The sequence below is a fragment of the Taeniopygia guttata genome, chromosome 1 (assembly GCF_048771995.1).
Source record: "Taeniopygia guttata chromosome 1, bTaeGut7.mat, whole genome shotgun sequence".
Lineage (NCBI taxonomy): Eukaryota > Metazoa > Chordata > Aves > Passeriformes > Estrildidae > Taeniopygia > Taeniopygia guttata.
This window is the reverse complement of record NC_133024.1, coordinates 19,728,365-19,743,526: the sequence shown is the minus strand read 5'-3', so window position 1 is coordinate 19,743,526 and position 15,162 is coordinate 19,728,365. Positions and strand designations below refer to the sequence as shown.

The 15,162-nt window shown below is 35.6% G+C and overlaps 1 long non-coding RNA gene across 2 annotated transcripts; it reads left to right on the top strand.

The window, feature by feature from the left end:
- The first annotated feature begins 37 nt into the window (after window positions 1-37).
- Window positions 38-9,615, top strand: LOC140682421 (uncharacterized). 2 transcript variants are annotated; one of them, XR_012054149.1, is made up of 6 exons: window positions 38-521; window positions 1,055-1,203; window positions 4,498-4,612; window positions 4,827-5,003; window positions 5,577-5,734; window positions 8,038-9,615. It is a non-coding gene; the product is annotated as an uncharacterized lncRNA (long non-coding RNA). The 2 variants fall into 2 exon arrangements; XR_012054148.1 differs by having other exon boundaries at window positions 38-1,203.
- Window positions 9,616-15,162: the final 5,547 nt, after the last annotated feature.

The following is a 15,162-nucleotide window of genomic DNA, read 5'->3' as shown; positions in this document are numbered from 1 at the left end:
TTTTGGGGTCATTTTGGAAAGATTTGGGGTGATTTGGGATCTTTTGGGGCTTTTTGGGAGCTATTTGGATTTTCTGCAGCTGCCATAGAGTTCTCTGCATCTCGCAAGCTCAGGGCACGAACAAGAATTCTCCAGGACGTCTGCATCAGGACCAAGTCAAAACCCAGGAAAGTCGTCCTGGAGCACCTGAAGCATGCCAGCGGTGAATTGAAAGGGCTGGCAGCTGCAGCCACCGTCCTCTAGCAGTGCCAAGGCTGCGCACACACGCCGCCTTCGTTCTTTGCCTCTCAGAAGCCAACCGCTCTCCCCGGCTGCCGGAGGCGAAGAAGCGGCTACTACGTGCACCACTGACGTGAACCGCACTTGTAGGCTGCAAAGAGCGGCTTCGTCGGAAAGACGCCGGGAACCGCCGCTTCTCTCCGCACAGCCGCGGAGAGCCGTAGCCTGCGTCTCTAGTGGACTGCATCATCGGGAAAAGCTTTTCCAGCGTGTCTCGCAGGGAGAAAGCTTGCCAGCACAGTGTACGTATCCCGGACTTGCATAGACACGTGGATTTGCTGAACGCTCGAAAAACAACGGTCTTTCCTGGGCAAGCTTCAAACTGCCGTCAGATGTCTGTGCTCTCTGTTTTCCGCTGCCCAGCTCGTTGCACTAGAGTGCACAGCCCACCCTGGCATTCAGTGCACAGTGAAGGCAATTGCAAAAAACCAGCAGCTGCTCACTCCCAAACACGAGGCGCTGTCTATATCCTTGCTTCCCGACAAGCTCTGCGCTGCCCTTCTTTTCTGCGGCTGCCATCGAGTTCTCTGCATCTCGCAAGCTCAGGGCGCGAATAGGGTTTTTTGGCTGTATAAGAAATTTTATGTTCACATGTGTCAATGTTCCTTGTTATGGGTCTCACCAGAGGATCTATCTGATATAAGCGCCTTTTTGTCATAAGTTGATTATTATAAGACATTTTTTCTAACTTAAATTTGCTTATTGTTTTTACCCTTTTGGTCAGAAGACTTTTTGAAAGTGAGATGAGTATTTGTTAAACTTTTTTTTTTTTTAGATCATACAACACTTTAAACTTGATGGAAAATCTGAAACTCTTGTACAGAACAGCAGGACTGCGAGGCAAAGGCACCTGTTTTCTTTTTACAGACAATGAGATCACAAATGAGTCTTTCTTAGAATACTTGAACAATGTCATCAGGGGAGGTAAGATGGTCAATTTTCTCCTTTTTAAAATTCATAATTTTGAGGTAAAATAACATAATTTATTTGAATATTTTGTTATAGGTTTAAGAGTACACTTCCAAAAACTAGAACTCAAGTGCTTTTTGTCATTAGAGTAGTATTAAAAATGAATGCACTCTACGAAATCTACAACATCCTACGTCAGACCAAGAGAAGCTATCTCAAGGGACATGAGAACAGCTTTAAAAAAAAATAAAATTGAGACTTGAGAAATATTACTGATTTTTTTAAAAGTTGTCTGTTAAATTTACTATTAATATACAGTTAGTTTTTGTATGGTAAATTTATGTCCAGAATTGATCGGGTTTATTGATTTTATTTACTTATTTATTATTTCAGGGTTATGTTTCAGAGTAATTACTACTAGTTATTAGAATATAAAGATAAGGAAGGAAAGCTACTGGAGGGTGGTATTTAAAATTTACAGCAAGTTACATTTCAGTCTATTTAATGGAATAACTTCATGGAATAACTTAAAACTTCTTGTTAAAGAAGCTGGGAGGGTACTAATAACTTCAGTGTCTGAGATTTGTGTCTCTTCCTACAATAATGTATATTAAAAGAACTTCATGATGTATCCTCTATTTTGGATCATCTCAAGAAACATGAAAAATCTTCCTTCTTCCCAAAGGTGTCAAACTTATTTGCACGTGATGAAGTAGATGAGATCATTAGTGACCTCATTCCCTCCTTCAAAAAGGAGCATCCACAAAGACCTCCAATCAGTGAAGCTCTGTATGACTATTTCATGGCCAGAGTCCATCAGAACCTTCACGTATTTCTTTGCTTTTCACCAGTAGGTGAAAAATTCTGAAATAGGGCCCTGAAGTTCCCTGCTCTCATTTCTGGATGCACTATAGATTGGTTCAGCCGATGGCCTAAGTATGCTCTGGTGGCAGGCATGTATAGGTTTTTTTCTTTGCAGACACATCATTTTCTTATCAGTGGTCATGTAGCTGTTTTAATTGTGTTGAATTTTAACAAAATAAATCCTTGATTCTAATATTTGGTGTAGACATTTTCTTCTTTAGAGACTGTTTTATTAAGCTGTTGAAATATTTCTAACAGAGGAATGGTTTTGAACACAGTTAAAAAAAAATTCCCCATGAAGATGTCTTAAAAGTATTTGTAAAGAAGGCAAATAAACTAAAGAAAGAGATTATTTATTAATATGTCTGTGATAGGGCATACAGAGGAATGCTGTGATTACCCAGTCCTTGGTAGGTAGCAGCTAGGTTCAGCGTGAAAAAGCAGTTGCACACTTTGGCAATGAAGAATGACAGATCCTTGGCTGTACTTTTTACTGACAAGTGTGGAATAATATTCAGAATCTCACTGTGAAGAGTAAAGAAGACTGAGTTTTCAGGAGCTGGGTGAAAGCTAAGATACTTCATGCTGACTTGTCTTATAGTGACTTGTTTATAAGCTAAGATGTTTTTGTAAATATTTACTAACATTTAGGCTTTCTTTCTTTCCTAAGTGTCTGAACACTTCCTGTCCTCATTTGATATGGACTGCACTGCTGATACAAAGATGGAAATTGTGCAGTGTATAGGCTCATTCCAGGATGGAGTGGCAGAAAAATGTTCTGATTACTTTCAAAGATACAGACGTTCTACACATGTGACTCCCAAATCCTACCTGATTTTTATTCAGGGATATAAAACCACATACAAAGAAAAGCATGCTGAAGTGCAAATATTATCAAACAGGTAGACTACTCAGGTTACTTCTGTTTTTCTGTACCAGTTTTCTTACCCAGGTAGCATATTCTGATAGGTTTCATTTCGATGCATGGCTTGTCTCCTCACACAGCAAAAAAAAAAAAAAAAAAAAAAAAAAAAGGCATTTTTAATTCCTAAAATTATGTGAAGTTGTAACTTATTCAAATATTGTAGTTGCTCTTGTCCTATAAGATAAAGACTACATATATTTGGGGGGGCAGGGGAGAAGAGTAGTGATGCATGAAAAATAGAGGTAGAGGGAATATGAGGTGAATATAAACGATACCCATATGTTTCTAAAGAGTAAAAGAAGGCATCTACATGTAATTTTATATTATATTGATAATAGCATTTAATTTGTCAGGTGGCAAATTTTGTTTCCTAAGTGGACACTTGTAACCTCCTGTTATGAATATGTAAGGAATGTCCTAAGTGGTTTTGTGAGCACAGAGCCTTACTTAGACTCCTGAGCTTTTTAATCGTGCATTATTAAGGTGGTTTTGATATACTTATTTCTATTTTCAGATGCTTTATTAAAGTAATGATATCTATTTGCTGATATATCTTCATGTCAGGAGCACCCAGCTGTAATGTAAAATTAGCAATCAGTGCATCAGTTGGTATCACCCTTAAGAAAAACTGCCTTTTCAGTTTTGAAAGATTGTCAAAAAGAACTGGAAACCTTAAAGAAAGGCTTCAACTTGTTTATTCGGCTTTGAAACATTCTTTGTCTTCAAAGTCAAATTGAGTTTGAAACCTGTAGTTACGTTAAGGGTGAAGACTTGTACAACAGAAGGCTGTTGCCCTGTTTTCTACCTTCAGATTTACCAAGTTAGTTCATGGAGTCCAATTTCTTCCACTTAAACTTATTTGCACTGTCTGAATTTGTCAGCAGTTACACTTTGTCTGTTCTCCTGTATTTGTTCAGCTGTCCAAGTACTGCATAGCCTTCACAACAGCAGTCTCTCTAGAGGCCTTCTAAGCTGTCTGAAAGGTCCCGGGTGAAGAATTTCTGATAGAAAAAAAGCACTGTTGAAGGGGCATTTTAATGCTGAATCAGAGAGGTCTTATCTCAATACTATGTATCTTTTCCTCTCTTTTGTTTGGTCTTGGTTTCTTTTCAGTTTCCATTTCAAATAAGAAATATTGATTGGTTATAATTTTCAGAATTTCGGTGATCAGAAAATGCTTTCTGCTGTATGGAACTCAGTTCTTTGATTATTAGCTCAAGAGGGACAGTGAGTAACATTTCTAGAATAACACATAGGATTTTTATGCAATGATAAAGGCATACTGTTTGATCAGAGGCAGGTACAATTTCAAGCCACAAACTTTATTAATGTACTTTATTGTCCACTTTATTGATTCTGAAGATATCAGAAATGTAAAATTCCTCTCCAAGTTTTATTTTTGGTGCAAAACATAACTTGCAATTGTTCATTCTGATCGATATGATTTATTCTATAGATGGAAAGTAGAGTGTAAATTACATAGTTAATGAGATGCTTTTTATTTTGCTTTTTAACTTCAGAATAAATACTGGTCTGGAAAAATTGAAAGAAGCCTCTGAGTCAGTGGCTGCTCTAAGCAGAGAACTGGAGGTAAAAGAAAAGGAACTTCAAATTGACAATGAAAAAGCTGACATGGTATGTACAGCCTTCAAAGTGTATTGTTGTTTGATTTTTTTTTTCTTCTTTTATTTATTCTATTTTGAAAAGATGAATCAATTAAAATGAAGTTAATTGTTGGAAAGAAAGGATCTTGGAGAAAATGATGTTATTTGAGTTTTCTGAAATTGGAGAGATATGATTTTACAACAAAAACTTTTAACTACAGCATGTGGGTTTTCTTACATTCTAGGTATTGAAAGAAGTTCCTGTAAAAACACAGGCTGGTGAGAATGTGAAGGGTGATGTTCAGAAAGTGAAAGACAAAGCCCAAGCTATTGTAGACAGTATCACAGTTGACAAAACCATTGCTGAAGAGAAGCTGGAAGCTGCCAAACCTGCTTTGGAAGAGGCAGAAGCAGCCTTACAGGTTAGTACTTGGACCATGTATAACATTTCCACTAAGAAGATGGATGTCAGAAATACAAAATTGCAGGTGCATTGCATAACTCTTCACTTGATAGAAAATAAATATATGTATTTTGAGGCTTTTTAGGTTCAGTTTTGTTTTTCTTTTTTCACATGAGTACCAACCCCAAAATAGTCCCTTTTCAGAGAAGGGCAAGTTTTAACTTTCTTTGAAACTGTAATTGAATATAGCATGTGCCACAGGTTAGACTAGTAACTGAAAATTGATACTATCATTAAACAGCATGTGTGCAATGAGTGAAGTGCTGTCCATGTAAAATCAGTTGTAATTCCATCCAAATCCAAACCTTCTATTTTAAGCTTTCATGAAGAAATTGCATTTTCAATAGGTTTTCTGCTCTACTATTTTCTATCTTTAAAAAAAAATATTTTCTTAGGTGTTGTAGCATTATCAAGACTTCATTTCCTTCACCATACTTTTCTTGTACAGCTTTTTAAATAGAATGTCCATATATTTAAGATAAAAAAATTAATATTTGTTGATCTTGCATAATATTTATCTTTGTCTGCTCAGCTGACTTTATAGGAGGATGTGCCTCAAGACATTTTACCGTGAGCAGTACTAGTGGACTCTGAAATACACCTGTTAGACGCTAGCAAGGAGCTCACATCTCAAGAAATGGAAAAGTATGAAGACGCTAGCAAGGAGCTCACATCTCAAGAAATGGAAAAGTATGAAGTAAAAACCTGAAGGATAGACAAACCTCAAAGGGTTTTATGTAGATTTGCTGGAAATTATACCTTTCCATTTGAGAGGCTTGTTGTGATGGTTAAAGAATGGCATGATTAGCTTTAAAATCTAGTGTAGAAGAATTTTTATGGCTCTTCTGAATGTAAGACTTCATTTTGAGTGAGAGATGTTTAATAGCCTCTAACTGACATGATGCTTAAAGGGTAGAGTGCAAAAGTCTAAATGAAGGTGGATGACCTGACAGCTGGAGAAGGTGTGTATTATAGGACCTTGATATGTAGCCACAGGAAAAAGGTTAAAGAGCTAGCAACAACAAAACAGCAAACCTGGTAGTGGGCAAGCATTCTGACAAGTGAAAAATAAGCAATGTTAATTAATCAGCATCTGCAGTATAAAAAGGGTACCAGTATGCTGGGTCTGGACCTGTATCTTATTAAAGGTTACTTTCTGCTTTTGACTAAAATGGCTGAACCAAAACAATACTGCTCTTCTAGAAATACAGGGTGCTAATAACTGAAAACCTGAGTTGAAGAAAAAGTGAAGCTGGCATTATTGTAAAACTTCTCAATGGGAAAAAGTATTTGGGCTTAATCTTAAAATTTTTGACTTTTCTATAATAAATTGCTTTGCTTATGTCTAAAGGGGGAAGGCAAACTGTCATAAAAAGCAATCTAGCAGAATGTGTCGATGTATTCTCAGCATGCATTAATTAATTAATTAATTCATTCATTCATTCATTCATTCATTCATTCATTCACTCCTTTAAGCAAGAATCTTCTCTGTATGGGTCTGCACTTTTCAAAAATGAATCTCATAATCATTATGGATTTGCAAATTTGAGCTAGGGATTCCTATAGTAGAATTCTGGTTGTAGAGTAAGTAAATGCCTATTAAAATATTTGGTAAATAGAAAGGTCATTACCCAGATGAAAAAAAAAAGTGATTAGCTATTTTACTCAATTCTTTAGCATCTTTTAAGAATGATAAATGCTACATTAAGAGAAAGGTAGGTACACAGCATCTTATAAGCATTTCTAAACATATAGTGAGATTAGTTTTTTAAAGTTTGAGTGAGAATTGTCAGAGTTCAGTAAAACTTTGTAGCACTTTGCCCTGTAATAAATATAGCACATTAAATGCAGAACTATAGACAAATAAATCAATGAATAAAATTTAAATGTAACAATTTTGCCACAATTTGTATTTTAGAAAAAAAAAAAAAAAAAAAAAAAAAGGCTGAGCTGAATTTCCTAACAGTCACAAAGAAACACTTGGCAAAGTTTTCACACAGATATCTGGAAAATCCCTGATGAATTATTTCGTGCACAGTGAACCCAACAAGAAGCAAAATATTGAAGGGAAACAAAGGGCTGGCTGGAAGGTGATCTGGATGGTCTGCAGTGTAATTAAAATCTGCCTCTGTGAATTCCCAGTGAGGCATGTGCTAGGCTAGAAGCAAGATGTCATGACACTGACAGGAATCTGTTGCTTACTGTTTGGGCTGTCCTGTACTTGGACTTATTAAACTGCCTGTAAATAAGCAAAACAACTGCTCAGAGTTGTGTGTGTTGCGGGAGGGGTCTGCCCATCAGCTGTTCCCATTGTTCAGTGGTTTTATTGCTTTGTATGTGGTGCAGTAAACACTGCTGCTCAAATTGAGTCTTCTCCAAGGAGACATCTTCAGCAGACTTTTCGGTGTTTTCTGATTCATGAAGTAGAGTTATGAGTTACAGTGTTATACTTGCACCCTAGGCTTATTTAGCCTTACTTGTTAGGGCCTAGGTTTTAATACCTTATTATAATATATTTTTCTATGACCTCCTTCTATGCCAGGAATATTCCTGGTAAGATGTACTAGGAGATACAAACATATAGATATACCAGGCCTTCTCACTGGTTTCCTTAATTTACCTTCATTTGCTGGATGTCAACAAAAAATATTTTCTTTCTAGATACAGTTTCTGGTCAATATGTTCACATTTAAAAAACAAGTAAAATTTCAAGATATTTCTGATTTGCTCTTTTTTATTGTCAAAACAGTTCATGGTAATTTTGAGCTTTAAGGTGTGGAGCTGTTGTGCTGAGGTTTCCTAGGAGTTGATAGGAGTAAGTAGTGAAAATCTGATTGGGGGAGGTCCTTCTAGCTTCATGCTTTTTAGAGGTAAAAATAGCATATATATATTTTTTTCTCCCATTGCTTAAGTTCACCATTAAGTTGGTGAACTTATGCCCCATGTTATATTAACTAAACAGTAACTGCTTTGCCCTTTGTTTTAATTCCTAGACAATAAAACCTGCAGATATTGCCACAGTGGGCACACTTGGTCGACCTCCTCACCTCATCATGCGTATTATGGTCTGCGTGCTGCTGCTTTTCCAGGGTAAAGTCAACCACGTGAAAATTGATCAGGAAAAACGCTGTAATGTCCCATTGTGGCAAGAGTCGCTGAAGCTAATGACAACAGGGAACTTCTTACAGAGTGTACAGGTGCTTGTGCAACCTTTTCCTTATTTTGTTTTTTAAGGGACAATGTTTTCCCTGGTGCTCGTAGGAGAACAAATGTGCAAGGGAAATCACACAATAGATCTGAAATGATAAGGACTTAAGAATAAATATGTCAGGATGAAATAAACTTTGATCCTTCTTAAAAAGTCATGTTATAAATCAACTATAATTTTTGCTAAGTAAGGCAATACATTTATTTTAGGTGACAAATGACTCAAAGCTTGAAGCATTTGGTTTTGATAGGCATTACTTATTTGCTTTATTAAAGCTGATAAACCCCATATTTTTTTCTGGTATTTAACTTTTCATTAATTTTCAACATTTCAACTTGTGCACTGGTTTGGAAAAGCATAGATGGTTATTAGGATGAACACAACCACAATCCCAGCTTTTAAAATTTGGGATTTTTTTGGTTCACAGGATTTGTCTAGGGAAATGGAAAGACTAACTAACTGGTAAACAAATCCTTTTTCATAACTAAAACAAATAATATTATGATTTATCTATTTGGAATAAATGGTATATCTCCCTGCTCCACTGAGTGTTATCATCCCTGATTTCTGCATTTTGAGTTTACTTAATTTGTCACTGGTCTAGTAGGAGGCTTGAGCAGCTTTGTATGGTTGGTAGGGGCATGGATGTTATCTATGAAGTATTCACATTGCATCTACTTGTAAAGATTTTTAATTTTCTAAAGGACTTCAACGATTAATTTCACTCATGCTTAATTAAACCTATTTGTGCTTCAGGGAACAGCTCTTTTTCAAGTTTGGGATTGGGTTTCATTATACATTGTAAATAAATTTGAAAGAGAAAATTGAGAGCTTGTCAGAAAGAAAAAGGAAAAATATGCTTTTTCAAGAAAAGAGTAAAAAAAAATTCTTTAAAAATCAAACACATTCCAGTAATTAGACAAGGTAATTTAAGGGTAAGATAGATGGCTTTTGACCTTTGAAAGGATTGTCTTGCAGAATGTATGTTTTTGAACTAGAATTTAGCGCTTCATTTTCTTTTTGACGATTGTTAAAACTTATTCTGTATTAAGAAAAACAAAATTTCTAGCAGGACCAGTGATATTTTGAAACAATTATTAGCTGTGTAACAGGAATAGTGAGTTGAGATAGCGAAGGTCATAAATGAAAGTAAATGTTTTTCCATTTCGTAAAGTGGAATGACTTTAATAAAGGTCTCAAAGATACATGTGACAAATAATTTCATATTGGTTATTTGTAAGAAATATTTGTGATCTTTCTAGTGTTCTATGTATTCTGAAATGCATGTATATATAATTTACACTTGCTGCACATGTTTTGTATCTTGCGCTTTCAAAAATTTTTTCAGCAATTTCAGAAAGACACAATTACTGAAGAAGTGGTAGAACTTTTGAGCCCTTATTTTGAAATGGTGGACTACAACATTGAGACAGCCAAGAGAGTATGTGGAAATGTTGCTGGCCTATACATTTCAACAGAGGCCACATTTACTTTGATCTTCCTATGCAATTGTAGGAATCAAGAGATCGGCATCTGGCAGCTTGTTAAGGTCAATTCAACACACACGTAATGCTGTTCCAAACACCAGATCCTGCACAAGCAGGATATGGCAGAGGGGACTTAGTCATGAACTCTTAGTTCCATCATTTCCTTGTGCATTCATAGGAACAGGCTTAAACAATTGGGGTGTGTGTGTGTTGGGGGAGTTGGGGGTGGGAGGGCAGGGTGGAACCCCTTATAAGTACTGATTCAATGAAATTACTGTAAATCAATTACAATGATGAGTACTGGTAATAAAAACTGTCAGAGACATCATTATGGAGGTGTTAAGTGGGACAACTTTTAATCTTCTGTTCCGTTTCAAAATTTCCCCCCTAAATTTCATGACACCATAGTTTGAGGGGGTTTTTTACCTCTGAAATAAGAACGCAAAATTTAAACTGGAGAAGATATCATACTTTTATACTGAGCTAGTGATTTTGGCAATAGTTTCAGTTGACCTTCACTAGAGAGGAAGGACAGGAATATCTTTGTTTCCTTTTGTGGCATCTGTTGAGGTTCTCCCATCATTCCAATACCTCCCTCTGCCCTGCCAGTGTAAGATTGTTCTTGTTAATAGACTCAGTCATCTTGTTCATGTTGAGTAGTTGCATTTCATTCCCAAACAGTGCATGGATCTCGTGAGAAAAATCACACTCAATCTGTTAAGGTCTGTTTTTTATCAGACAGCTTCATTGCACCATCAGCTCCCCCTCAACCACTGATAGCTTGTCAACCCACTATGTAAAGAAATTATCACTGTCTATGTAAAACACTCTGTGATGTGTATATTCACAAAGCCTTATGCCAGACTCCACTTCTTGGGCCTTGAAGTATAGTACATTCCTCCAGGAGACAGTTTATTAAATTCCTCCAGTCATTGCTGTTGCTGTGTGTTTGCTTGGAGGACACAGGAAAGGGAGGAGCTTGACTTTTCTCAGAGGAGCCAAGAAGTAGATGGAGAACTAAAACTCATATTGGAACATGAAGAATTCTGATTAGATATGAGGGAAAATATAATTACATCAAGAGTGGTCATGCCCAGGAGTAGATTAACCAAGGACTTTGTGGGATTTCTGTTTTGGGAAGGGTTCAAGATTCACCTGGACATTGCACTGAGCAACTGAGCTGTTTAGGTCCGAGCAGGGGTTGAACTAGTTAATTTCTGTAGGTGCCTTCCAAATTAAAATTATTCTGCTGCTCAATGGTGTCTTTGTCACTAAGAGGGAATGTCTAATAAATGGACATAGGGTGCTCTCTCTACCAACTTCTCAGAGTGTTATGCTCACTACTGCTTTGTTTGAAACCCCCGGGGATATTTCCTCTAGATAAATGACAAGTGGACAACTTGACAGGCAGGGGAACTTCTACAGAATATACTTAACCATGTTGCAGTTTTCTTGGTCTCTCTTTATACACCTTGTGGTTCAAGGTTTCCTGAGAAGTCAATTTGAATACATCACATCCAAACACTTTCCTATGATGTCTAATGATGCATCTTTGGGAATTTGGGGGTTTCCCTCTTTGGTGTCTGGATTCTTACTACCTTTTGTAGCCTTTGGTAGGAGAGTGGTGGAACTATTTTACTGTGAGAAAGTTTGCCAAATGATTTGAGCAGTATGACTGCTTGGTGATATCCAGTGTTACAATGTATGGGCGGAACTTCTGTCCCAGAAAGAGAAGAGATTATTTATTTGAAATCAGAGTTCTTCAAGATTCTTATGCACATTTCTATCATTCTTCCTATTCTACCATCTTTTATATGGTTGTGGTCTTAGAATGAATTTCTTTCCTTCCTTTTCCAGCAAGGAAAAGGAGCATGGTATTTAAAATTTCTGCAAAGTCTGGCTCTCTGTTGTCTGCTATGTCTATTAAAAGAATCTTTGTCACATATATCTCACAGAATTAATTGTTTACTGATAGGAACACTAGTACTGATTTCTTCTTTTCCACCAGAATGTAAGCCAATTGCAAGATACAAGTGAAGCATAAGGATAAGCATACAGCTGGTAGATCTGTATAAATTTGATTGTCCTTTATTTCCTGGAGTAATAGGATTTGAGAGATTTGATATATGTCTGAAGATGTTATAGCTTATGATATTTAAATGATATCGTTATTTTGATACATTGGCTGTTATGTAAGTTGACAAAAACCTTGTTTTTTTAGTGTGATAGGTAAGTCAGAGTAGTGGAGTAATGAGATGCAATAACTTTATGGTTTTTTGAATTTTCACATTCATATATCAAAATTTTTGCTGCAAAAAGGCTTGAGTTTTGTAAGGAATGGTTGATGCAAATTATTTTACTTGTGAATTATTTTGTGAGAGGATGATATAAGCTATGTAGAAGTTTTCATATTTTATGAATATTAACAATAAATAGCATTCTTTGGTTCAGTTGGCAAAATGTCGTCTGCTTGTGAAATGAACTCCATAAAACAGGATCTGAAATAGTCTCTTTGGTGCAAGTTCCTTGAATTTATGTACATGATAACTTGGTTTATTTTTTCTGCATTCTTGGTGTTATGACTGGAAATTTTTGAAACTATGAAGAAAGCTTTCAACTGTTTACACTTTTTCATCTGCAAAAAGCATTTTAAGAGCTTAATAGATGAGCTTAAGAGCTTTTTAGTAAGGTTTTCATCTAGGGTTACTTCACTTCAGCTTGGTGAACTGTCTCCACCTTGTTTCCCAGGCTCTTGTGAGGAGAATTTCTTTCTGTTTTTATGAAGCATTGAATTCTAAAGTATGTTTAAATTTTTGAACTGAATCAGCAAAACATGAAGTTTAATTTGGCACAGTATGTTAATTATTATATTTAATTGGATGATAACTGCCTTTTAATGTAATTTAGAAGTTCTCACTTCATCAAACTTGCATGAAAAGAATGTTTCATGAAACTGTTATCTGCTTTTCTTCAGTTCCATGAAGAAGCAGTTGATTGAAATGCAGATAACTGTAGTTTTCTTGTCTATTTGCATCAGTTTTTTGTCAGATCTTTTGAATAAGTAAGCACATCCTCTAAGTTATGTTGTATTTGCATTATTCTAAAATGATTGTCCCACTAAATATTTTCTACCTGGTGATGATTATGATGTTTCAATATGCCAAGAAAAAATCTCTAAATCTGATAATAAAAGATAATTTTTCTGAATTTCCTTTTTAAGGTAAAGGACCATTCTTTAAAATAAATGAATGTTTATATTAGGAATGTAGGAGGAGAATGTAGGTTAAGAAGACCAAAAGTTTAGAATGTGGAAAAAGAATTTAAAAAAACCAATTTCAAAAGTTGTAATAGTTTTTCAAAGCTGCATGAAGAAAGGCTACTCAAACGGGGGAGTAAAACCTTTCCTTAAGCCTTGCTAAGGGCTCAGGTCCATAATGTCTCTAGTGCTATATGAGAGGTTATGTGTTTCTTAGTGCTGTCCTTATTCCTTTGGAATATTAGAAGCCGGTAAACAACATGGAAATGGGCTTGGTAATGATGGAGTGAACACGAACTTCCAAGTTCAGAGAGACATTGTTAAAATTATTCATCAGACCTTTGTAAATTTGGTGAAGTATTTATCTAGACAGCAAATTTTTTTACCAACTGGCTCACTTAACTGTTCCTTCATAAGGTTCATATTAACCTTCTCCTATGAAAAACTCTTAACCTGTCCTCTCTCTTTTCTTTCTTTTTACTTCACTGTATTGAAACATTTAGTTATATTTCAGTAGAGGATTTTTATCTCTGATGGACTAATTTATATGAAGTTTTTAAAGGTTAATTTTAAGAATGAACGGAACAGATTGTTATAGCTGAAAAATATTTTTCTAGGGATTTCACATAGCTGTTTTTTAATGTAAAACTCTTGGTTAACAGTTATTCATCTTCTATATTTGGGCACTGGAAAAGAATCTAGGTACATAAACCACCCAGATTGTATTACTAAATGTATAAAATAAAGAATTCTAGTGATGTAACTCAAGTTCTACATATTTCTTGATTAATGAGGCATTTTAGTGAGAGACTGAAATTATCCCTGTCTGATGGAGGAGTATTGGCACTTTTTGAAATATATGATGCTTGATTTGATGACTACATGGCCATTGAGTCTAAGTTTTCCATATGGCAGTTGTAAAGCAAGGCATAAATGAGGATAAGATTACATGTAGAGGAATAAAATCCTATGTCTGGAATGGTGTTTGCATTTGTCTTTTCTGAAACAGAAAGAGAAGACAAACCATTGTGAACTTTTGATTCTTTTAGGGCATGATACAAGCATCTTCCATAATATTTTTAGAAATTATTTGTTAAAGCCTACTTATGTAGCAGGTTCAGATCCTGGCAATAGATATTATGTCAGAAATACCACTGGAATTATTTCCCCAAAATAATTCAGCTAGTTTTGACCTATGCTGTTTTAGCAGGATCAGTATTTTTTTAAGCTAAATATTTGGGTTTTTTCTTTTCTTTTTGATTGCTCGTCTGTTTCCCAAATATTACCATGTAATCCAATAGGAATTAGAGAAAGAAAGAACTGATCTTATTGAAGATGTGACTATGAACAAAAGGAGAATTAAAAACCTAGAAGATAACCTTTTATTTCAACTTACAAGCACTAAGAGTTCTCTGGCAGATGATGAGACTCTACTAATTGTATTGAGTAACACTAAGAAGACTGCTGAAGAAATAACACAGAAACTGAAAGCTTCTGCTGAAACTGAAGTACAGATCAATTCAGCCCACGAAGAGTACAGACCTGGTGAGTGAAGGTAGTCATAGAAGACAAATAGCTAGACCATATATTTAAAACACCAATACTTAGAGTAGGAGAAATGGTAGGATGAGATCAGGAAGACCAAAAATTGGTGGGAGAGATCTGTGTTTTCCTGTAAGTAAAATGTATCCAGGAGATGTCGTATTGAGCTGTAACAGAGAAAATAGTCAATGTTATGCCTCATGTGGAATTTATAAAATTGAGTGAATTGTTCTCTTTGTAGACTTCCCATTGCTCTATAAACAAGCACATCATTAGGGTGTTTAGGTAAGTATATGTTTGAGTTCAACATGTTGACATTCTTTTACAGAACTTGTATAACATTAAGTACTCTCTATATCTGTTCTGATGAATGCTTCACCATTTATCCTTTGGTTGTTATAGTCAACAAATTTCATGAGTCTTTTGACTTTTAACTGACAGGTGAAAAAATGTGAAAAAAACAGGGAAAACAGGGGAAAATAACTCTCTGTAATTGTCTGTATTCTATGAAATGTGTAAGATGATACAGTTAGTGTACCAGAAACATTGCAGCTATTGTAAAACCTTTGTGTTTAAAACTGAATGACTCCTGAAAAGAAGTTAAATCAGTGCTGGGTAAATTCAA